Below are 14,080 nucleotides of genomic sequence, written 5' to 3'. Positions count from 1 at the left end.
TAGAATAGCTGGATCATATGGAAGTTCAATTTGCAGTTTTTTGAGGAATCTCCATATTGTTTTCCATAAAGGCTGGACTAGACAGCATTCCCACCAGCAGTGAATAAGAGTTTCTTTTTCTCCACATCCCTGCCACACTGGTTGTTCTTTTTTTTTTTTTTTGTGATATGTGCCAGTCTTTGAGGTATGAGATAGTACCTCATTGTAGTTTTGATTTGCATATCCCTGATGATTAGTAATGTGGAGCATTTTTATGTGTCTTTTGGACATTTGTATTTCTTCTTTGAGGAAATGTATGTTCATTTCTTTTCCCCATTTTTTGATGGGGTTATATATTTTTTCTTATTAAGTTCTGTCAGTATTTTGTATATCTTAGATATTAGACCCCTATCTGATGGGCATTGGGTGAATAGTTTCTCCCATTGTGTAGGTGGCTTTTGTATCTTAAGACATTATTTCCTTTGAAGTGCAGAAGCTTCTCAGTTTAATATATTCCAATCTGTTTACCTCTACTTCCACTTCTCTGTAGAGTACTGTTTCCTCCTTGAAGTCTAAATGTCATATAGTGTTTTGCCTATGTGTTGTTCTATATACCTTATGGTTTCAGGCCTGATATAAAGGTCTTTAATCCATTTGGATTTGATCTTTGTTCATGGTGTTAGATAACTTTGCTATTTTGCAAGTGGCTAACCAGTTGTGCCAACATCACTTGTTGAAGAGGCTTTCCTTGCTCCATTTTGGATTTCTTTCCCCTTTATCAAAGATTAGGTGATTGTATGTCTGGGGAATATTCTCTGAGTACTCAAGTCTATTCCACTAATCTGAGGATCTGTCTTTATTCCAATACTATGATCTTTTGATAACTATTGCTTTGTAATACAGTTTAAGATTGGGTAAAGTAATGGCTTCCATATTCCTTTTCCCAAGAATTGCTTTAGCTATTCATGGGTGTTTACTGTCCAAATGAACTCAGGAGTGTTTGATCCACTTCTTTGAAAAATGTCATGGGTATCTTTAGAGAGATTGCATCAAATCAGTACAATGCCTTGAGGAGTATTGCCATTTTAATTATATTAATCCTGCCAATCCATGAGCAGAATATGTGTCTCCATTTCCTTCTGTCCTCTTTTATTTGTTGAAGTAGGGTTTTGTTTTCTTTGTATAGGTCCTTCATCTCTTTAGTTAAGTTGACCCAAGATATTTGAATTTATGGGGAACTAATGTGAATGAAATTGTTTTCTTTCTTTCTTTTTTGGATTTTGGGCCACACCCAGTAAGCTCAGGGGTTAATCCTGGTTATGCGCTCAGAAGTCGCTCCTGGCTTGGGGGACCATATGGGATGCTGGGGATCGAACCACAGTCCGTCCTAGGCTAGCACTGGCAAGGCAGACTCTTTACCTCTAGTGCCACTACACCGGCCCTGGAATTGTTTTCTTAATGTCCATTTCTTCGCTATCATTATTAGTGTATAAGAAGGTCATTGACTTTTGCGTCTTAATTTTGTATCCTGCCACTTTTCTATATCCTAGAAGCTTTTTGCAGAGTCCTTAGGGTTTTTTTTGGGGGGGGGGCACACCCAGCTGTGCTCAGGAGTTACTCCTGGCTGTCTGCTCAGAAATAGCTCCTGGCAGGCACAGGGGACCATATGGGACACTGGGATTCGAACCAACCACCTTTGGTCCTGGATCGGCTGCTTGCAAGGCAAATGCCACTGTGCTATCTCTCCAGGCCCTCATTAGGGTTTTTTAAATATATTTTCATGTCATCTGAAAACAGTGAGAGTTTGACTTTTTCCTTACCTATTTGGATGCCCTTGATATCTTTTTCTTCCCTAATTGCTATGGCAAGTACTTTCAGTACTATGTTGAATAGGAGTGGTGAAGAAGGGAAGCCTTGTCGTGTACCAGATTTTAGGGGTAAGGCCTTTAATTTTCTTCATTGATAACAATATTTGCTATTGGCATGTGGTAGATGGCCTTGACTATATTGAGAAAAGTGGCAGGCCCCCAGCTGTTCCCCTATTTCTCCCCTGGACTTTAGGCCTTCCCTGGTTGCCAGCTCAGGTGGCCGGAAGTAGGCTCCATGTGGACTCTTTTGGGGACTTCAGGCTTTCCTCCTCCCTACTCTAGGGGGGAGGAGCATGGGGAAGAGCTGGGCAGATAGCTGGCTTCCGTTCTCTCCAATCCAGGAGGCCACCTCTTCCCAGGTATGGGGTTAGGGTACACCCAATGCCGCAGGCCTTCTCCCTTGCTTGGGGGGTGCTGAGAGGCATGTCAGGCCCCCAGTCGTTCTCGTATTTCTCCCCTGGACTCCAGGCCTTCCCTGGGTGTCAGCTCAGGTGTACTCTATAGTGGTCCTCAGGCTTTCCCCCTTTCTCTTCCTACATTAAGGGGGGGATGCATGGGGAGAAGGGCAGGCCAACGCAGCACTGGTGTATGTTGGGACATTCAGTGGTAATTTTTTTTCTCTCATTGGTCTCCATTTTATAAAAGTTTCATGGCATAGAATTTCTCAAAGTTGTCTCTGATTACCCCTTGAACTGCTGCAATATCTGTTGTGATTTGCCCCTTTTCATTTCTAATTCAGTTTATCAAGTTTCTCTCTTTCAATTTCTTTGTGAGTTTTGCTAGAGGTTTATCTATCTTGTTTATTTTTTCAAAGAACCAACTTTTGCTTTCATTGATCTTTCAGATTGTTTTCTGGAGCTCCACTTTATTGATTTCTGCTCTCAGCTTTGTTATTTCCTTCTGTCTACCTATTTTTGGTTCCATTTATTAATTAATTTCTAATTTTATAAGCTGTGTCATTAAGCTATTCATGTAGTCCCCTTCTTCCTTTCTGATGTGTCCTTGTTAACAATTGTATTAATTCTTTGCTGGTTCCTCATTGAGTGCATATATGTTTAGGAGTGTGATTCCTTCCTGTTGTACATATATTTCTTGATTAGTACAAAATGTCTATCTTTCTTCCTTACAAGTTTTCTGAGTCTAAAGTCTTTGTCTTCTGATATTAGTATGGCCACTTCAGCTTTTTAAGGGTGTTGTTTGCTGGGATTATTTTCTTTTGAGTCTATGTTTGTTCTGACTATTCAGCTGTGTTTCTTGTAGGCAGAAGAAAGTTGGATTCATTCTTTTTTGTTTTGGGGTCACACCCAGCAGTGCTCGGGGTTTACTCCTAGCTCTACTCTCAGAAATTACTCCTGGCGGGCTCGGGGGACCATATGGGAGGCCAGGATTCAAACCACCGCACTTCTGAATGCAAGGCAAATGCCCTATCTCCATGCTATCTCTTTGGCCCCTGGATTCATTTTTTGATCTATTTAACCACTCTCTGTCTCCTAACTGGTGCATTTAGTCCATTGAGAGAGATAATTGTCATGGGATTTAATGCCATCTCTGTGTAGATATTTGGTGTGTCTGTTGGTCAGTCTTATCTTAAAGTATACCTTTTAGTTTTTATTATAAGGCTGATTTTGAGTCTGCAAAGTTTCTGAGTTTTTGTTTATCCATTAAACTATGTATACTTCCTTCAAACCTGAAAGTGATTCTGGCTGGGTGCACTATTCTAGGCGAAGCATTTATTTCATTGACTTTTGTCACTATGTCCCACCACTACCTTCTGGCCTTGAGTGTTTCTTGTGACAGGTCTGCTGTAAATCGCAGGGATGCTCCCTTGAATGTAATTCCCCTTTTTGATCTTGCTGCTTTCAATATTCTTTCTCTATCTGTGGGATTCGTCATTGTGACTAGGATGTGCCGTGGAGTGCTTTTCCTTGGGTCTCTTTTAGCTGGTACTCTTTGGGAATGTAGGTTTTGGTTGCATGTAGTTTTTAGCTCTGGTAGTATCTCTGTAATGCTGTCCTTGACTGTTGATTCTTCCTGTGGATTTTCTTCCTGTGTCTCTGGGACTCCAGTGATTCTTAATTTGTTTCTGTTGAGCTTATCAAAGACTTCTATTTTCATCTGTTCACATTCTTTGAGTAATTTTTCCATTGTCTGATCATTTGCTTTAAGTTTCTTTTTCAATCTCTTCTGCAGTATGGATTTGTTCTGCATCTCATCTTCCAGCTCACTAATTCTATCCTGAGCTGCTGTTACCCTATTGGAGAGACTTTCCATTGAGGTTTTTTAATTTATCTACTGAGTTTTTCAGACCTGTTATTTCAGTTTGGATTTTTCTGATTTCTTTTTTTTTTGTCCCCCAATTCACAATACAGACCAGGCAAAGAACCTGTGTTGAGGTATATATGGGGTGCATTTATTGTACCTCCTCATTCCATACAGTCACCTGTGGTAAGAATTGGGAGGCCTTATCTTTTCTTTTCTTCTTTATTTTTGATTTTTAATATATACATATTCTGATTTATATTATCATATCCTCTTAATTCTTATTAGTGTTCCTCTCAACTCAATATATGCTTTCTATGAAGTTCTGTGGACATTGTCCATATTTCTTCTCTAAACTCCATATCTGAGAGACTAACTAGGTAGTTGGCCGTTTTCAGGACACCAGAGTTTCCATCTTCATTCTCTATGCCTGGTGTTGGCCTGCATTGTTTCCCCATTGTAATGCTTGTATTGTGGATTTTTCTACATGTTGTGGTGGTATTCATTAGCAAGGTGGAGTGCACTGCCATGAAGTGAAGTGGAGTGGCCATGCTAGTTCCACAGTCTCTGGTTGGGGAAGACTCACCTCAGGAGAAGGTGAGCCCTCAGGGAAGGATGCCCGAGATGATCAAAGTTCCCAGGCCAAAGCAAGCAGAGAGAAGTCCCAAGATGTCTGCCGTGCTCCAGAGATACAGCATAGTCAACTAGTTCCACAGTCTCTGGTCGGCAAAGACTCACCTCAGGAGAAAGCGAGCCCTCAAGGGAAGATGCCCTACATTTTCATGATGATGCAAAGACTGTTTATTTTTCTCAAAAAGCAAACATTTTAAAAAGACCGAGACTCAAAGCTGGAATCTGTGAAAATAGTAGTTAATTGATGGTCTCATCCAGCATTTCATAAACTTATAGTTTGTAAAATAAAAAAAAATCTCATTAGAAAAAATACCAAGCAGTTAGGAAAGAGATTTATTGAATTCAGTGTGTTTTTTGCTTCATGGCCTCTTTCTGCCATTTGCGCCCCTTGCATCCCAGCCAAAAGACAGAACTCCTTTCTTTATTCAGACCAATTCCTCATCCCAGGAAGAGGAAGGTCAAATAAGGTATATAAAAGTAACTATCCAGTGGGCTTTTACATATCATAGAAAGAGGTTACTGGGAAGAGAAAATTAGGGAAACATCTTTGTTTAGGGTTTTAGCTAGTATTATCTTATAATAGTTTAGGTAACATCATTATATTATTATGACATATTTTGATATACAGTTACTTCACTTCACTATGACCAAATAAGCCAAAACCAAAACCAAAAACCAATGTTCTTCTGTTACTTGTGGTAGACCTCATCATTCTTCCACCTACTCCTCCTAAATGGCACTCTTGCTTTGTAAATTAAGGATAAGGTTTTGTTGTCAGCTGATACTATCTATCCAGTAATTTGTTTATATACCAAAGCTAAGTGAGGTCATCTGATATGTATTTTCCCTTCAACTAATTTCATTCAACATGATAGCATCGAATCTTGTCCACATTGAAGTGAATAATTTTACTGTTTTTCTTCTGACTCTTATTATTCTCTTGTGTCTACATAGCATGGTAACTTCATATGTTTAGCTGCCATTGAGCATTTGGGTTGTTTCCATATCCTGGCTATTGTTCTAAGCCTTGCAAGGAACAACTGTGACTCTTTTTTTTTTTTAATTAATGCTTTAGTCTCAAAACCTTTATATGAGAAGTTTGGACTGGAAAAATGTTGCCATCATTTACAAATGTAAGTAAAGTAATAAAGAGTAACATTTTATAATTTCAAAGTCAATAATGATGAAAAGTGTTAGATTGTATAGGGGCAGTAATAGTGCACTAAGTAGAGCACTTGACTTCATACAGCTGACCAAGCTTCAATACCCACCACACCATATAGTCCCCCTGAACTCTGCCAGGAGTAATCACTAAGCACAGAGCCAGACTTAAGCCCTGAGCAATGCTAGTTGTGGCCTCCCTTCAAAAAATCTTGTGTTGTAAAGGGTGTTATTCTTTCTTTTTTTAGGTTTTTTTTTTTTACAGATAAAGTTGTTTGTGACTGAATTACAATTAAACAATGTTTAACAACCATCACCAGTGTTTACTTCCCACCACCAATGTCAACAGTTTCCCTCTCACCTTCTCTGATGCTCTCTTCCCTCTCAGCAGTCCTCCCTTGCCTGCCACTGGGAGAGGAATTTTACTTCACTCTTTCTATGTATATACAGATATATATATATATCATTCTATATATCTATACAGATATATATGTCTCTCTTTCTCTCTTTTTTTTTTTACATGTGGTTTGCACTACTGTTAATGAAAAGGTGCCATGCATGTCCCTTTCATAGTAGACGCTTCTCTACTCTAACTGCTCTTTGTGGCAACCTTCCTATAAAAGGTGTTATTCTGATTAGACTATGGAAGAACTATTTAAGTAATCTATTTTTAGTAATAGATAAATCTAATTTTATTATGATTTATATGTCTTAAATGCAAAGATGGCACCATTCTATGATAAAATGAGTATCGTCATTCTTTTTTTTCCTTCTTTATTTGAATATCTTGATTACATAAATGATTGTGATTAGGTTTCAGTCATGTAAAGAACACCCCCCTTCACCAGTGCAACATTCCTGCCACCAATGTCCCAAATATCCCTCCATTCCACCCCACCTCCACCTGTACTCCAGACAGGCTTTCCAGTTCCCTCATTCATTCACTTAATTATGGTAGTTCTCTGTGTAGTTATTTCTATAGCTGTACTCACCACTCTTTGTGGTGAGCTTCATGGAGTGAGCTGGTGTTCCAGCCCTCCTCTCATTGTCTCTGAGTATTGTTACAAAAATGACTTTTATTTATCTTAAAACCCATAGATGAGTAAGACTATTCTGCATCTCTCTCTCTCCTTCTGACTTATTTCACTCAGCATGATAGTTTCCATGTACATCCATGTATAGGAAAATTTTATGACTTCATCTCTCCTGATGGCTGCATAATATTCCATTGTGTTTATGTACCAGGGTTTCTTTAGCCATTCGTCTGTTGACGAATGTCAACAGTTAAGTTTATTAAGTTAACTTAATATTATTTATTTAAGTTTGTTAACTAAGTTTATTAAGTTTATTATTAAGTTTATTAATGACTTATTTCACTCAGCATAAAAGATTCCATGTACATCCATGTATAGGAAAATTTCATGACTTCATCTCTCCTGATGGCTGCATAATATTCCATTGTGTTTATGTACCAAGGTTTCTTTAGCCATTCGTCTGTTGAAGTACATTTTGGTTGTTTCCAGAGCCTGGCTATTGTGAATAGTGCTGCAATAAATATAGGTGTGAGGAAGGGGTTTTTGTATTGTGTTCTTGTGTTCTTAGGGTATATCCCTAGGAGTGGAATAGCTTGGTTGAATGGGACCTCAATTCCCAGATTTTGAAGGAACCTCCATATCGCTTTCCATAGAGGCTGTACTAGGCAGCATTCCCACCAGCAGTGTATAAGAGTTCCTTTCTCTCCACATCCCTTCAGCACTGATTGTTCTCATTTTTTGTGATGTGTGCCAATCTCTGTGGTGTGAGGTGGTATCTCATTGTTGTTTTGATTTGCATCTCCCTGATGATTAGTGACGAGGAGCATTTCTTCATGTGCCTTTTGGCCATTTGTATTTCTTTTTTATCAAAGTGTCTGTTCATTTCTTCTCTCCATTTTTTGATGAGATTAGATGGGTTTTTTTTGTAAAGTTTTGTCAGTGCCCTGTATATTTTGGATATTAGCCCCTTATCTGAAGGGTGTTGGGTGAATAGTTTCTCCCACTCAGTGGGTGACTCTTGTATCCTGGGCACTATTTCTTTTGAGGTGCAGAAGCTTCTCAGTTTAATGTATTTCCATCTGTTAATCTCTGCTTCCACTTGTTTGGAAAGTGCAGTTTCCTCCTTGAAGATGCCTTTAGTCTCAATGTCATGGAGTGTTTTACTGACGTGTTGTTCTATATACCTTATGGTATCCGGTCTGATATCATGGTCTTTAATCCATTTGGATTTTACCTTCGTACATGATGTTAGCGGAGGGGTCTATGTTTGCTTTTTTGCAAGTGGCTAACCAGTTCTGTCAGCACCACTTGTTAAAGAGATTTTCCCTGCTCCACTTAGGATTGACTATCAAAAAGTTGGGCTCTACTTTTTCACCAGTTTTTTTCAGATACCAAAGAAATATTGAGCCTCAACCAGATGCAGTGCTGAGGTCATACCAGTGGTAGACACAGACCAAGTGCTTTAAGAACTCATCACCTTTTGCCTTTTTCTCAGTATTATATTTATATTCAAACTATGGGTGAATTAATTATAAAATGCTTTGCATGATAACTGGCCCCTGGGTCATGCCTTAAAAGATGATTATAAGTTTTCACGGTAGGTATGGGGACATAGACATGTAAAGCACAATGTGGGCTCCAAATTTACTGTAAGTGAAGAAGAGGCTAAAGGAACCTCAAAAAGTAACTTGAAGAGAAGAATGAAGTATAAGAATTTTAGTTCCTTTTTTATTTTGCTTTTGAGGGTTAAGCCTGGTGGTTACAGCCTCTGTAACCAAGGGTCACTCCTTGCTGAGGCTTGGGAGACCATCTAGGGTGTTGGAGATTAAACTCGGGCTAGCAACATATAAAGACAAGTGGTCTACTTGCTAGAATACCTCTCCAGTCCTGAGAACATTTTTTGAGCACTGAAAAACTTATGCATAATGTACTGTAAATCATGTCCTAAGTTTATTTAATGCTTTTCTGGCCTGAAAATAGAACACTGTTTTGGGAGTCTTTGTGGTATAAATTTGGGAAAAAAATAGATCGTTTCTTTTTCATATACTAAAAGATAGGCAAATTTTTAATTTGGGTATATTTGACACCCTGGATCAGCTATTTCTGGACATCTCTCTCTTTTACTAGTAATATATTTGAGCTCATGATAGAAAATAAGTTGAATTAATTTGATGTTAGCTTTTTTTCCCCCAAGAGCATGGGACTATGTGAAGGAGGCCCAAGAGAAAAGCATACAGGATAGCTAAGAGCATCTATGAGATTGGAGGCAGAGAAGATGACACATTTATACTGAGCTGTTGCCAAATAAACATTTCCCCCATGGCCAGAGAGAAAGTGCCCAGTGAAACTTGGAAGCTCAGGAACAAACTTTTACAAATCCTGTCTCTTAAACCCCAGGATCTCCCATCCAAAGAAAAGGTATAAGTTTTGGAAGGAAGTGCTGGACATGAATCAGCTGAAAGATTTTTTCTGTGTTTTACTCAACTGAATTTCTTGTCATTTTCAGGCCCTCTTAATACTGGAAGGCAAATACCTTGCATTCCTTGGCAGCAAGAATGCCAGGCTTCCCTCAGAAAAAAAAAACAGATTACAAGCAGTCACAAGACAACACAAGATAAAGAAGGAGACAGTCAAAGGCTGTCCTGGACTTTAGAAGAAGCTTCTAAGACCCCCTGGAAGGGGGAAGTCAGAGGTCAGGGATCAGGGGCCTCCAGAACAGACTGAACAAGGCAAAACATTCTAGGCATGGCAGCAACATGCAAGAAATGACTTGTATGCTCCAGCTAGAGTTTTGGGTTGCTAGTGGGGCTAATTATGGTGAGTAAGATAAAAGAGAAATAAAAATATTTGGTGCTAAGGGACTGATTTGTCACAAATAAGTCCTCCCAATCTTCTCAGGGTCACACCCAAAACTGAGGACCTAGACTTACTGGCAAGTTCCTACACCTTCTGCTCACACATAGCAGGCAATCACCTAAGGCTGCCTACATACCAATGCACTGGTAATATTGAGAAAAAATGGAGAAGAGCACAATTGTAAAAAGTAATTAGTGTTGTGACTAAATAAATGAATGCCACCTGTGCATCTTGTTTGGGAAAATGAATCAAATTAGTGAAACAAGTTGGATAATCACAGCAAATGCCCATCTCACTCACCAAAGCTCGATCTGGTCATTTTTAGTTTTTATGAGCAGCTTCATGATCAGTGTTCATTCAAATGAATGAAAGGAAATTTGAGGTTTATATTTTTTAATCACAGGCATAATATGGAATAGTTGTCTGAACATAGAAAAAGTAGTTCAAGAAAAATTCTTACAATGTCAAAAATTACTTAAAACCCACCATATAGGGGCCGGAGAGATAGCATGGAGGTAAGGCATTTACCTTTCATGCAGAAGGTCATCGGTTCGAATCTCGGCGTCCCATATGGTCCCCCGTGCATGCCAGGAGCAATTTCTGAGCACGGAGCCAGGAAAAACCCCTGAGCACTGCCGGGTATGACCCAAAAACCACACACACACACACACACACACACACACACACAAAATCCACCATATAGCAGCAAGGTCTATCAATACTTTTTTAGTATAAATTCTATTTAAGCACCATGATTACAAACGTGATTGTAGTTAGGATTCAGTCATTAACAGAACACCATCCTTCACCAGTGCAACATTCCCACCACCAATGCCCCCATTCCTCCTTCCCAACCCCTGTCTGTATTTGAGACAGGCATTTTACTACAGTTACTTTTTTTAAAAGGTTAAGAGTTTAAAAAATACAATAATAACGGTGTGAGAGTGGCAATTGTTGTTTGCATAGGCCCAGAAAAATATGGGGAAAATGGAAAAAAAAAAGCCTTGGGCTAAATACAAGACCTTACTCCTGAAGTTTTCTGGCATAAGACCGACTCTGGGCTCCAGGCATGCTATGTTGTCCAACACCTGAGTCATTATCTGTGGTCCTGATGAAATTTTTTTGCACATTAGCTGTTGTTGGTGTCAGGTTCCTGTAGTTAAAGATTCTGGTTTCTGTGTATTTCCTTCATCGAAGTCAGGATGATGTATATCATCCTCTAGTTTCACCTCAACATTAGATGTGGAGAGCCCTGCCCTATTAGCAGGTTGTTGCTGTTGCTAAGTCGTCTAGCTGTTAAGAGAACACTCTCTGGAGTAAGTCAGTGCCTGGGCATCCGTAGGGTCTTCCCTGGTAGAAGTTTGATTCCTGGTGATGTTATAGACAATTGTGGTTATTTCTATAGATGGTATCCATGGTACAGGAGTGTATGGGCAATGCCTATTCTTCTGAGGCCTGAGACAAGTCATTATGCCAATGTTCAATGTACAATGTACATGTTCAATGTAACTGCATTACAAAATTTTTGTTCCCATCTCTCTTAGATAAGAACTTGTTTGCATATGTAATATTTTTCCATTTTAATGTGCCTATGCAAAAGAGGAACCACAATGCCACAAGGTATTATTGGTGCATCTGGGGGCCAAGGGAACAAGTCCAATAATCCCCATAATTTGGTTCTAACATTAACTCTAAACAGAAAGACTCTTCTACCAGAATTTCTTATTAAAAGGATCACAAAGAGAAAAAATAAAAACAGCGGGCAAAATTGTCACTATATGAGAGGATATTCAAAAAGAGTTCTAGCTATTAAGAAAATGCATCTAAGATATTCAAAGGAGATATACATGTTCCTTTTATGTCTTTAGAAATATTTGAGTGGGGGGAGGGTGTTGATCCCGGACACCACTTTGTTCTGTGATTTGGCCTTCTGGAGTCTGCAAAATGACTCCCTGCAGTCCCATATCAGGAAATGTCTTTGAGTGGGGACTTATCAGAAACCGAGTATGGTAGCAAACACAGGTACACAGTGAAGGAAGGTGGAGGATAGGAGGCCACTGAGAGTAGATCTTCTTAGGCTGAGAGTCTATTTTTTTTTCGCTTTGGGAGCTGGTTGGCAGCTGACTTCAGTGGGGATAATGATCTGTTTTCTGAGGAGTCAAGAACTGAGGGTAAAATGGGTTAAATGTAGGGTTATAGGTGGTGGGGGTGAGGGAGTAAAGGACTAGAAATGAGCTTGTAAGATGGTAAGTCATGGAAGAAAGTATACAACATAGACATTCTGTATGTATTAAACATAGATTAAATCCTATGATATCCTATTAAACTCTCTATACTTACGTGCAGGGCACTGGTCCCCATGTAGTTAGAGAATGGACACTGATGGGAAGGAAAGTTGGCAGTGACTTCCCCACACCCACCCCTCTTGTGCAGAGTTGGGTTGGGGAAAGCCTTTAAACTCCTCCCTGGCACCCACCTCGCTGGCCCCCTGGCAGGTGCCCAAGGATAGCCCCAGTCTAGAAGGAAGGAGAGGAAAAGCTGTTGGGCCTATCAACATTTTGGTGCAATATCTTAATATTTTTTATTTATTTATAAATACTGTATTTTAAAAAACTGATTATATGGGGGTGTACACCCAGCAGTGCTCAGGGATTACTCCTGGCTCTCTACTCAGCAATTATTTAGAGAACCATATAGGGTGCCAGAGATCGAATTGGAGTTGGCAGTGTGCAAGGTAATACTGGAGTCTTTCCTGGTGAAAAGATCTATATTGTGCTATACTCTGAGTTTGCTATATTAGCTGAACCTTTTTAAAATTTAGGTTTTTTTTTTTTTTTTTTTTTTTTTTTCAAAATCAGGTTTATTTTAATTATTTTTAACGAATATCGTTTTATGTAACACTGCTTTTTTTTTCTTTCTCAGTCATCCCCAGATTTTTTTTTATTATATTTGGGTTTTTCTTTTAAATTTTTTTTTCTTTTTTTTTTTATAATAGCTTATTTTTATTGAGGATCAGAAGTTAATATACGGTTAACATTATTTCTGCACACATCTTTCCAACAATACCCCCATGGCCTGAACTAAAAAAATTTAGTTTTTTTATTTATTATTTATTTTTGCTTTCTGCTTTCTTCCCTATTTTATTTCAGAAATTTGGAAGGCATTATATTACTTGTTTTAAATGTCTATAGTAATTACCAGAATGTAATGTTAATTCCTGTTTATGGTCTACACTTAAAACATGTGCTTCCTAAATTATTAATGCAAGAAAAAAAACAATGTCAATTAACTTCTAGGCATTTCTTTCTCTAGAACCTCACCCTTCCTTCTACTCTGCATATACACAGTCTATGCTTTTCAAGTTTGGTAATTTTGTCCCAATATATAATTCCTAAATTTTTGTTTGTCATATAATTAGAGCTTTCATAGATGATCTTGTTTTCATTCTTGTTAGAGACAGTGCCATATAATAATTTTTAATTTCATATTCCTTCATCTCCTTTATCTCAATTATCTTCATTGATATCACAGCAATTCTAGAGCTCTTTCTAAAGAAATGTCCTCTTGGGGGTGGTAAGATAGTAAAGGGCTAGGGTGCTTGCCTTACATGTGGCCAACATCGCTTAAGACCCAGTCTTCCTTTAAGCACTACCTAGAGGGACCCTTGAACTCAGAACCAACAGAATTCCACTAAGTGTGCCCCCTACACACAAGAGAAAAAAGTAAAAGAAATGTCTTCTTATTGCCTTCAATTATTACTGAAGGCTTGGGCAGCACATAATATAATTTAGAAATCATAGCTTAATTATTCTTCATACAGACCATGTATTTTCTTCTATAGCACACTGAGTGTGTGGAATGGCTATAGAAGTAGAAGGAAGAGGGAAAAGCAGATGGTGAGAAGATTTTGGGGTAACAAATACACTTGTGCATCCTAACTAGGGTAAAACTGTACACTGTAGTTGAGGATTTATTTTTTTCTTCCTGGATATAGGAAATAGTCTATTATTTTAAATTAGTAGTAGATCAGAATGATAAGCAATTTCCATTTAAGCTCACCATGAAACCTTTCGTGAAATTTATTTGGGGTAGGGATGATCTTTCAGGAATGCTCAACATTACACAGCCTATTGGGTAAATAACTTATTGCACTGGGGGGGCTTCTGGATCAAAGCCAATTGTTATTGGTGGAGGAGTGCCATGTGGTTTCCGGTTTGAACTCAGTCCTGGTGCATTCACTCTGATACTTAGATATTGCCCCAGTCCTTAAACCATTTTAACAAGAGGACT

At 38.7% G+C, this 14,080-nt stretch overlaps 1 protein-coding gene and 1 pseudogene across 2 annotated transcripts in view; one reads left to right on the top strand and one right to left on the bottom strand.

Moving 5' to 3' along the window:
* The window catches only part of SAMD12 (sterile alpha motif domain containing 12), an 838,974-nt gene that overhangs the window by 590,702 nt on the left and 234,192 nt on the right, over window positions 1-14,080 (top strand). The window lies entirely within an intron of this gene.
* On the bottom strand, window positions 4,192-4,309 carry LOC126010199 (uncharacterized; annotated as a pseudogene).

The sequence above is a fragment of the Suncus etruscus genome, chromosome 5, assembly GCF_024139225.1.
Source record: "Suncus etruscus isolate mSunEtr1 chromosome 5, mSunEtr1.pri.cur, whole genome shotgun sequence".
NCBI lineage: Eukaryota > Metazoa > Chordata > Mammalia > Eulipotyphla > Soricidae > Suncus > Suncus etruscus.
This window is presented reverse-complemented; position numbering and strand designations above follow the sequence as displayed.